Source organism: Pelodiscus sinensis, chromosome 9 (assembly GCF_049634645.1).
Source record: "Pelodiscus sinensis isolate JC-2024 chromosome 9, ASM4963464v1, whole genome shotgun sequence".
Classification (NCBI taxonomy): domain Eukaryota; kingdom Metazoa; phylum Chordata; order Testudines; family Trionychidae; genus Pelodiscus; species Pelodiscus sinensis.
This window is the reverse complement of record NC_134719.1, coordinates 46135068-46145546: the sequence shown is the minus strand read 5'-3', so window position 1 is coordinate 46145546 and position 10479 is coordinate 46135068. Positions and strand designations below refer to the sequence as shown.

The window sequence follows — 10479 nt, the reverse complement described above, 5'->3', positions numbered from 1 at the left end:
CCGCCGGTCATGAACGCCCCTGTTTTACTGTAGTGTTGGCATGCATGCAAATGGTGATAAATTAAAACCAATAGTGATTTTTAAGAGGGTAATAATGCCTAGAGAAAAACTGCCGGCTGGCTTTTGTGTGATTTGTAACAAAAAGGGCTGGATCAACACAGATATTATGAAGACGTGGACAGATAGCTACTTTTGTGCACGAAAATGTGGTTTTTTAAATCCTAAATCTCTGCTGCTTTTAGATTCCTTGGCTGCCCATAAAGAAACTTCAGTTCAGAAACCTATCAACACTGTGGGTGCACATATCGCCGTAATTCCAGGTGGACTGACCTACAAGTTGCAACCACTTGATGCAACCACCCGTTCAAGTGCTTCGTCCGAGAGGAATAGGACAATTGGATGACAAATGGGGAACACACATTCACTCCGGCAGGTTGGCAGCACCATGCAACTTACGGTGGAAGTTTGCAAATGGGTTTTCGCTGCTTGGAACAGAATAAAACAGGTTACTATTTGGAATGGGTTTCATAAATGTCAAATTCTTCCTGACATTGACTCGTCTAGCTCCGAATCTAACTATGACAGTGATTCTAATTTGGCACCACAGACCGCAACCGTCACCGAAGCTCACCTAGCCTTGGTTATGGATTTTATGGATATTTTTCAAGACAGTGACAATGACAAAAATTTTGACGGTTTTGAAAACTCAGACACTGAGGAGAATGTTGCTACCACTGATTCTAGTAATGCAGAATGAATGAGCTTATGTATTTTATGACAAACTGTTTTACCATATATTTATTCTTTTATTATTAGTTTCACATTAAAGTTTTAACTTTTAATGTATTTTAACATCACTGCCACTATTATTAAATTAAAATATGCTGCTTTTATCAAGTAAAGCAGTCTTGTCTTCCTGTAATCTCAGTAAAAAAAACCTTGTATAACACACGGACGAGTATAGCCCGTGGAGGGGGGATTGTAAAACCTTGCATAACCCGCGGGTTATATATGCTAAAACACGGTACTTTCTGAGAATGGTTATCCAGCCAGTTATGCACCCACCTTATAGTAGCCGCATCTAAGTTCTATTTGCCTAGTTTATTGATAAGAATGCAAGACCATATCAAATGCCTTACTAAAGTCTAGGTATACCACATCCACCGCCTCTCCCCTATCCACAAGACTTGTTATCCTATCAAAGAAAGCTATCACATTGGTTTGACATGATTTGTTCTTTACAAATCCATGCTGGCTGTTTCCTATCACTTTATTATCTTCCAAGTGTTTTCACATGATTTCCTTAATTACTTGTTCCATTATCTTTCCTGGCACAGAAGTTAAACTGACTGGTCTGTAGTTTCCTGGGTTGTTCTTATTTCCCTTTTTATAGATGGGCACTATATTTGCCCTTTTACAGTCTTCTGGAATCTCTCCTGTCTTCCATGATTTTCCAAAGATGATAGCTAAAGGCTCAGATACCTCCTCTATCTGCTCCTTGAGTATTCTAGGATGCATTTCATCAGGCCCTGGTGACTTGCAGACATCTAACTTTTCTAAGTGATTTTTAACTTGTTCTTTTTTTTATTTTATCTTCTCAATCTACCCCCTTCCGACTAGCATTCACTATGTTAGGCATTCCTTCATCAGACTTCTCGGTGATGACCGAAACAAAGAAGTCATTACGCATCTCTGCCATTTCCAAGTTTCCTGTGACTGTTTCTCCCTCCTCACTGAGCAATGGGCTTACCCTGTCCTTGGTCTTCCTCTTGCTTCTAATATATTTATAGAATGTCTTCTTGTTTCCCTTTATGCCTGTAGCTAGTTTGAACTCGTTTTGTGCCTTTGCCTTTCTAATCTTGCCCCTGCATTCCTGTATTGTTTGCCTATATTCATCCTTTGTAATTTGTCCTAGTTTCCATTTTTTATATGACTCCTTTTTATTTTTAGATCATGCAAGATCTTCTGGTTAAGCCAAGGTGATCTTTTGCCATATTTTCTATGCCATATTCCTACGCAGTGGAATAGCTTGCTTTTGGGCCCTTAATAATGTCCCTTTGAAAAACTGCCAACTCTCTTCAGTTGTTTTTCCCCTCAGTTTTGCCTCCCACGAGACCTTACCTACCAGCTCTCTGAGCTTACCAAAATCTGCCTTCCTGAAATCCATTGTCTCTAATTTTCTGTTCTCCCATTTACTATACCTTAGAATCAGGAACTCTATGATTTTATGATTACTTTCATCCAAGCTGCCTTGCACTTTCAAATTCTCAACCAGTTACTATTTGTTAAAATCAAATCTAGAATAGCTTTCCCCCAGTAACTTTTTGAACCTTCTGAAATAAGTTGTCTTCAATACAGTCCAAGAACTTATAAGATAGTCTGTGCCCCGCTGTGTTAGTTTCACAACATATATCTGGATAGTTGAAGTCCCCCATCACCACCAAATCCTGTGTTTTGGATGATTTTGTTAATTGTTTAAAAAAAGCTTCATCCACCTGGGTAGGTGGCCTGTAGTAGACCTCTAGTATGACATCACCCTTGGTTTTTACCCCTTTTAGCTTAACTCAGAGACTCTCTACACATCCGTCTCCTATGTCCATCTCTACCTCAGTCCTTGTGTGTACATTTTTAATAGATAAGGCAACACCTCCTCCCTTTTTTCCCCACCTGTCCTTCCTAAGCTGTACCCTTCCATACCAATATTCCAATCATGTGTATTTTCCCACCAAGTCTCTGTGATGCCAATGATGTCATAGTTGTATTTATTTATTAGCACTTCCAGTTCTTCCTGCTTATTACCCATACTTCTTGCATTTGTATATAGACATCTAAGATACTGATTTGATCTTGCCTCCCAGTTGTGCCTTGTTCCTCCTTTCTCTCAGCTATTATTGCCCACACTCCCTCCCATTTCTGACCCATCTCCCAAGTCTCCATGTTCTTCATTTACCCATGAGCTTTGGTCACCTGTCCCCATCGAACCCCATTTAAAGCCCTCCTCATTAGGCTAGCCAGTCTGTATCCAAATATGGTCTTCCCCTTCCTCAAAAGGTGAACGCCACCCCTGCTTAACAGTCCTTCCTGGAATAGCATCCCATGGTTAAGGAAGCCAACTCCCTGTAGCATTTGATCAATTGTTTTTGGCTCAATGCACATGTTTGCCATCATTTAACTCTTGATAGGGTCCAACCCAGCAAGAGGCTGAGCAGCTTTTTTTGAAGTTTGGCAAGGTTCCCCTTTTTCCCTGGCCAGCATTGGGGCTGGCAACCTTTCTTCTTTGCCAGGGGTTGGGTCTTGCAGCTGTTTCCTGGGATAGGGAGCCTACCACTTATTCTGGGATTCCTCACCTGCTATTTCTAGTGCTATAATTGCTATAGCTTTTTCTCAAACTCTTATTCTCTGTCTCTCCTTACATCCTCTCACTCTCTCCCCAATCTCCTTACTGGGGAAGCTTTTAAAGGTCTCCAGCAGGCCTGAAGTAGAATCAGCTGGCTCTAATCTGCCTGGGCCAGCTCCCTGCAGCTGCTCCTAATTGCCCTGCAGTCCTCTGCCCCTAATTAGCAGGCCATTTACCATTTTTGGGCTATCTTTTCCCCACTCTGTTGTAGCTCTTTGGTCTGATCTTGTTGCCGGAGTTGCTCTGTAATACTTTGAATACTGTATTTTGACCCAGTTATTGGAATGTTTACTATATGAGTAGATTGGTTTGGTTTAGTTTAACAACTGGTTCTAAGGAAACAAGCAGGAAGGAAACAATAGGTTAAGTTAAGTAACTCCTCAGTAAACACTTCAGGGTTGTTAAGAAACACTGCCCAAACAATTGTGTGTTAAGATTTTTCCTTCCAGCTCTAGGCATCTTATGGAATTGATTTTAACAAGCAGGGAAAAACCCAGGGGCTGTTCTGAACAAAGGAGCCCTGGCTGAACTGAAGAGGAATCTCTCTCGAGGGAAGGCTGTTATTGGGAGTGTTGGGTAAAATGGAAAGGTTTGTGCACTGTTTGTGGGTTTAAAATTATTCCTATTCTTTCTTCTTCTCTCTTCCTACTGTAAAAATAAATGATACTTTGGTTTTAAGAAGGCTGTCAGGTTAGCCAGGATTGTAACAGGCTCCTGGAAGAGAAGAACCCAGCTGAACCCACTGGAGCCCAGGCTCAGGTAAGAGGGAGTGAATCACAGGATGCCACTGTGAGAGAAATAAAGACACACAGTCTGACACCTAGGTCTATGCTCAGAGAGGGAGTGGAATTGCACCTGGATTTGCCCCCATGGCATGGGATACCCTCCACACCTATTGAAATCAGTGGAAACTGATGGTGCTTAGAGTGGTTTAATTTAATACATTGCAGCAGAATCATGTCCCTTCTGTCTTTAGTGACTCAGACAGAAAGTTGAAGAAAGTCACCATTCCTGTGTAGTTTGTTTTGCTCAGGACTCTCATCCTCTTTGTGCTCTAAAGTAGCAAATGGCCAGGAAGTTGTTTCTTCCAGCAACACAGTGCCCTCTAGCATTATACTTGTTCAGTGCTGAATCTGAGGACATAGTGTTACCAACAAACTCTCTATCTAACACCACTTCTTACAACAACTAGTAGATTATTGGATGTCTCCAATCCAAATACTGGCATTAGCAAAGGTAAGAGTTCTGAGGGGATATGTTAAAATTTAATAATGCGGCTTTACTCCATCTCTGAGGACCAGTGTTTTATTTTTCTTGCTATCCTCTGAGGAAAAAAATAGAGAATTTCTGGTCACTGAGTGTGTTAACATGTAATTACAGTGTTTTGGTTTTTGTGGGATTTTTTTTTTCTTTAACAGTCCTCCAAGGACATGTTCTTTCTCCTTTAACATCTCTTAAGTCTATTTTATATCAACCATTAAAAATGATGTCTTGTTCCCACCACTTTTGTTACCCTTTAACAAGTGCCAGTAACACCAATTTCAAAAGCTCTGTGAAAAGTGTACTACCATTCAGCTCTTCATGGCCTGTTCTTGTCTTAGCTGGTACTGGTTACTAGCATTGTGTTCTTACACATTAATCAGCATGGGACCTGTTCCACTCGATACAAACTATTTAGCCATGAGTTTTTGCCATGGCAAAATGTTTTCTTTGTATTGATAGTTGTTGCTGGCACCAATATTTAAATGTATCTGCTACTGAAACATAATATCTTGATTCATTTTAGTAATTTGTTCCACTTCTAAAGGTACAAAGTGTTTTGCATGTCATTCCCTATCCCCACTCCTCCCTCCATAGTGCATAGTAAGCTTGGCAACTGGAGAAGTCAAGCAAATAGTTTTACAAAACAAAATATTTTTACTTTTCCACAGAACATATGTTTACCATTATCCTTCTGACAAGATAACCTATATGAAAGTCTTTAAATATATATATTTTAAAACAATCAAACTCTTCCCTTCCCAGGACACTTCTTTCAATACGTACATTTGGGTCAGAAAGGGGCCTATTCTATAATCCAATGTAGATAGTAAAAATATGTTTAGAATAAACAGTTACTTTATCTCCTTCTGTTACCAAAACAAATGGACATTGCAAGGTACTTGGTGTGGGAATAAAGCATATTTTGATTGATATCCCAGTTTAGTCTTCAGAGGAGTAGCCGAGTTAGTCTGTAACTGGAAAACTTAAAAATAACTTAAAGACTAACAAAACATGTAGATGGTAGCTTTTGTGAGCACAACCCACTTCTTCAGATGACTGGAGTATTGAAAGTCCAGATCCAAGAATAAATAAAGGATGGGAGGAGGAGGAGAAAAAAAGAGAAAAAGTAGTGAATTAGATCAGTGTTTCTCAACCAGTGGTACGAGTACCCTTAGGGGTACTCTAGAGAAGTCTGGGAAGTACGTCAACACAACTGAAATTTGGAGAAGACTGAATTTTTGTTTTAAGTTTTACAGCACTTTATTATTTTTGTACTTTTTACACCCAAAAATTTCAGCACCGTCCGGCTATGATTAAGTTGTTTGAGCAAATGTGTTGCAATGGTAGAAAATAATTGTGTGTGAAAACTGGGGGTACTTACAATTTTTTAAAGGGGTACTTTATATAAAAAAAAGGTTGAGGAACACTGAATTAGATTGTTCAAGTTAAAAGATGCTCATCAGAACAATTTTCACCTCTATATCTTGTTGGTTGGTTAAGTCATTAGGAGGTGGAAGGTAGTGTGGGAGCCAGCCAATATCTTTATTCATTCCTCTCTGACAGGTATCAAACTTGTAAACATAGGCGTGTGCAGCACATTTCATTAGGGTGTGCACCCAAATAATGTTTTCAAAATGTACTCTTTGACCCCCGTTAGCCACGCCTCTGGGGGTAATACTTTTGGGGCAATATGGACACATGACCAGAAATAAAAGATGTCATGTGACCCCCCCCCCCAGGACTTTTCCCACCATCCTCTTACCAATAAGGATTAGTTTGGCCCTCACCAAATTTCCCCCCCCCCCCCATTCAACTATCCTGCAATTCCTTTAACCCAATGTGTGTGACGTTAACTTGGAGGGTGGAGAAGCTGGGGGAAGTGTCCCCTCTAAGAGTTTCCTCCCATGAGCACAATAAATTTTGTGTTATGCACCAGTACTGAGTTTATGGCTTGTTTGGATGTGCCACTGTGCACCCAAGTTATTAATAAGTATCTTATAAACCTCTACCCTTTCCCTCTGCTGCCATATCTCCTCCCTTTGCTCCCTCAGCTCCCCTGGTGCCTGCTGCCCTCCCCCCCAACACCTCACCCACCTCTACTGTCCTGACTCCTGCCCTTTTCAGCATTCCTGAGACCCGCCCCCTCCCGGCCCTGTGCCCACTCCTCCAGTAGCCTCACTCTGATCATGTGAACTACCCCTCCTCAACCCCTCTCCTAACACCTCCCTCTACACACCTGCCCTGCCTCTCTCCACTGGTGCTGGTCCCTCCCCTGCAAGTGTCTGCCCTTCTGCTTCACCCGCAGAATCCCCTGACACCTGCACCTTCCTTTACCCCTGCACCCTACTGGTGCCTCCCCTTCCCTCACTGCCCCTGCCCCCTTTTTCCCTGTTCTCCTCATTCCTCTGTTCCCCCACACATGCCTTGCTCCATCCCTGCCTTCCTCATGCCCACCCCTTCTTTCAAGCCTTCTCCCAGCACCTCCCTTTCTCCCCTCTAGCCCCACAAAGGCCTTCCCCTCTCCTCTCCTAGCATCATCCTGTCCCCCCTCTCACTGACACTTCCCTTCCTGCCCTTTTCCTCATTGTCTCCACTTGGCCCCCTGGCATTTGTCTCTCTCCTGCACTCTGTCCCTTGGTGCCTTCCCCTTTCTTCTCCTGACCTGCCCCCCTCCCCTCAGCACAAGCCCCTTCCTCTCCGACCCTTTCCTCCTATTTTTCCCTCCTCCTCCAGCAGCCGTCAGCTGGTCTGTAACAGAGTTCTAGGGTCACCCTGACTGTCACCCTTCTAGTGCTCCTCCTACTCTGTCTCTTAGTTTTCTCAGTCCCCTTTTGGGCCACAAACCCCCACCCCACAGTCTCTGGTTCCCAAAGTTCCGGCAGTCCCCATCACTTGGTGCCTGCACCGGGTCCGACTTACAGGGTTGCCAGGTGTCCAGTTTTCTACCGGACAGTCCAGTTTTTGGGCCTTCTGTCTGGTAAAAAAAAATCCAGAAAATACCAGACACATGAAATGTGTCATTTGTTCATTTGTTTACCTTATTTGTTTCCATTTATTAATTCCTATTCTTCTTCCTTTCAAAAGCAACCTAGGAAATTAAAGGTCAAATGATTGACATATATCAGCATCACTCAGCTAAACCCAGAAGAATTCTACCATTAGTTTACAGCAGCTGAAGATCTTGCACTAAATTCCAAAAGTTATATGAAGATCATACAGGTAAAAGGAAACAACCCACAGCCACATCAATTCAATCTCCTTTCATTATGCAATATTATCTCCTCTTGCTCTCCTTCTGTGGTGCTTTTCCTAACATGTAGTTATATTTATACTTCAGTTCATGTCATTACACATTTAGGCTACGTCTAGACTGGCATGATTTTCCAGAAATACTTTTAACGGAAAAGTATTTCCGCAAAAGCGCATCTAGATTGGTCCCGGAGTTATCGTTATAACGATGCGCTTTTGTGCAAAAGCGCGTCTACGTTGGCGGGACGCTTTTGTGCAAAAGCAGAAGCCTGGAACCATTTTTCAGAGGGCAAAAGGGCACCAGCCCTTTCCGGGGGTGGGGCCTGTTGCTTCTTTGAGACACGTGCTTAAAAGGATCTCCCTGGACAGCCGCTTCTCTCCTGCTGTGTACTATAGGACCTCTTGCAGGGACTGTCAGCCGTATCAGTTTTAGTGGTTGCCCTCTGCCTTTTTGGTCAGCACTGTCTTTTGCCACTTAGTGCCTTTGCTTGGTTTTTTTTTTTTTTTTCATCTCCCATATTTTTTCTGCCATGGAGCCAGGGGTGGTCATGTACCTGCTCTGGCCCCTGCTGGCCATTTTGGAGTGCCTGCAGCTGGTGCTCCAGGCTGCTGCCCTCCTGTTCCAGGACCTGGAGGTGCAGATCGCTTTGGACTCCCTCACCAGGGAGGCCATGGTGTCCCTGTGGCATCCCCACCCCAGGGTGGAGAGGTCACTGTGTAACTGGACACCAGTACAGACTGGTGGGACCGGCTGGTCTTGGGGCAATGGGACGACCAGCAATGGCTCCAGAACTTTCGCATGCGAAAGCGGATGTTCCTGGAGCTGTGTGCCTGGCTCGCTCATGCGCTCCAGAGAGCCACCACTCGGCTGCGGGCACCCATCCCCGTCGACAAGAGGGTCACCATCGCACTATGGAAGCTGGCCACCCTGGACAGCTACTGATCGGTGGCACACCAGTTCGGGGTGGGCAGATGCACTTTCGGTGTCATCATGATGGAGGTAAGTCCCAGGGGAAGTGGGGAGGGGCAGCCAGGACTCCAGGCTGGGTCACCCAGGGGTTTGGGCCGTCCCTCCCTTGCACAGGCCTGCTGATAGGGGGCAGGGGGCCGTGGGGCGAGGGGACCCTGCTCTGTGTGTGTGTGTGTGTGTGTGTGTGTGTGTGTGTGTGTATGTGCGAGCACAGAGGGCATCACAGGGTGGGGGGCCAAGGGAGCACACACTCACCCTGCCTTATGTGATGTGTTCCCCTGTGTTTCTCTTTACCCTTCTGCAGGTCGTCCACACCATCAACGAAGTCCTGCTCCCAAGAGTCATCCGCCTGCACGACGTGGACACTACAGTGGCCGGCTTCGCTGCCCTTGGGTTCCCCAACTGTGGGGAGCCCTGGATGCAACTCTCATCCCTGTCCGAGTCCCGGAGCATTGAGTGGCCCATTTTATGAACAGGAAAGGGTACTGCTCGATCGTATTCCAGGCCCTCGTGGACCACCATGGCCGCTTCTTAGACATTTATGTGGGCTGGTCCGGCAGGGCACACCACTCCTGCATCCTCCGGAACTCCGGTCTGTTTCGCAGGCTGGAGGCGGGCACCTACTTCCCCCGGTGGGAGTTGACTGTCGGGGATGTGCTTATGCCCATATGTGTCATCGGGGACGCGGCCTACCCCCTGCTGCCCTGGCTAATGAGGCCCTACATGGGGCGGCCAGCCCAGAACCGGGCCTGGTTCAATGACCACCTCAAGCAGGCCCGCAATCACGTGGAGTGCGCCTTCGGCCACTTGAAAGCCCGCTTCCGGTGTTTGCTCACCCGTCTCGAGATGGGTGAGCGGAACGCCACGGAGGTAGTGGCTGCGTGCTCCACAGTCTTGTGGAGCGGAGTGGGGAGGCTTCCTCCCCACATGGATGACAGCCAAGGGCCAGGCCTATGAACAGCCCCACACAGCTGCCATCCGCCAGGCGTACCAGGATGGGGTGCGCATCCGGGAGGCCTTGACGGACATGTTCGCCCAGGACCCATAGTAGAGTTGCCTCGGTCTCCCTTTACAACTCCCTCCCATCCCAGTCCCTCCCCTCCCAATAAACACCAAACACAAGTTTTGTTTTGAACAGAAAAAACTTGTATTTTTTTATTTACAAGGGGGAGAGGCGGAGGAGATCTTGAACTGGGAGGTGAAGTAGATCTTGAACTGGGAGGGGTGGCCCCTGAGGGGGCGGACCTGCACATGGGGGGCAGGCCGCATCGGGGCAGGCTGCACGGGAAGGTGGGCAGGAGGGGCAGGAACAGGAGGGGCTATTGCAGGAGCAGGAGGGGCCATTGCAGGAGGGGGCAGGGGCAGTGCTAGGGAAGGGATGGCAGGGGCGTGGCGCAAGGCCATGTCATAATGGATGGCATGGGCAGTGAGGGTGGCGATCGAATCCGCCATGCGGATGCACTGAGCCTGGAAGGTGCCCCAGGCCTCCTGGCGCTACTGTAGGTCTGCCTCCACATGCCGAGTGATGGCTGCCTCGACGCACTCGACGGCCTGCACATGGTCCTGGTGGCGGAGCCGCTGCCTCAGTGGTTGGGAGGCT

At 46.1% G+C, this 10479-nt stretch overlaps 1 long non-coding RNA gene across 1 annotated transcript; it reads left to right on the top strand.

The window, feature by feature from the left end:
• The first annotated feature begins 3754 nt into the window (after positions 1 to 3754).
• Positions 3755 to 9984, top strand: LOC106732126 (uncharacterized). Its single transcript, XR_003089694.2, has 3 exons — positions 3755 to 3986; positions 7753 to 7879; positions 9184 to 9984. It is a non-coding gene; the product is annotated as an uncharacterized LOC106732126 (long non-coding RNA).
• The last annotated feature ends 495 nt before the right edge of the window (positions 9985 to 10479 follow it).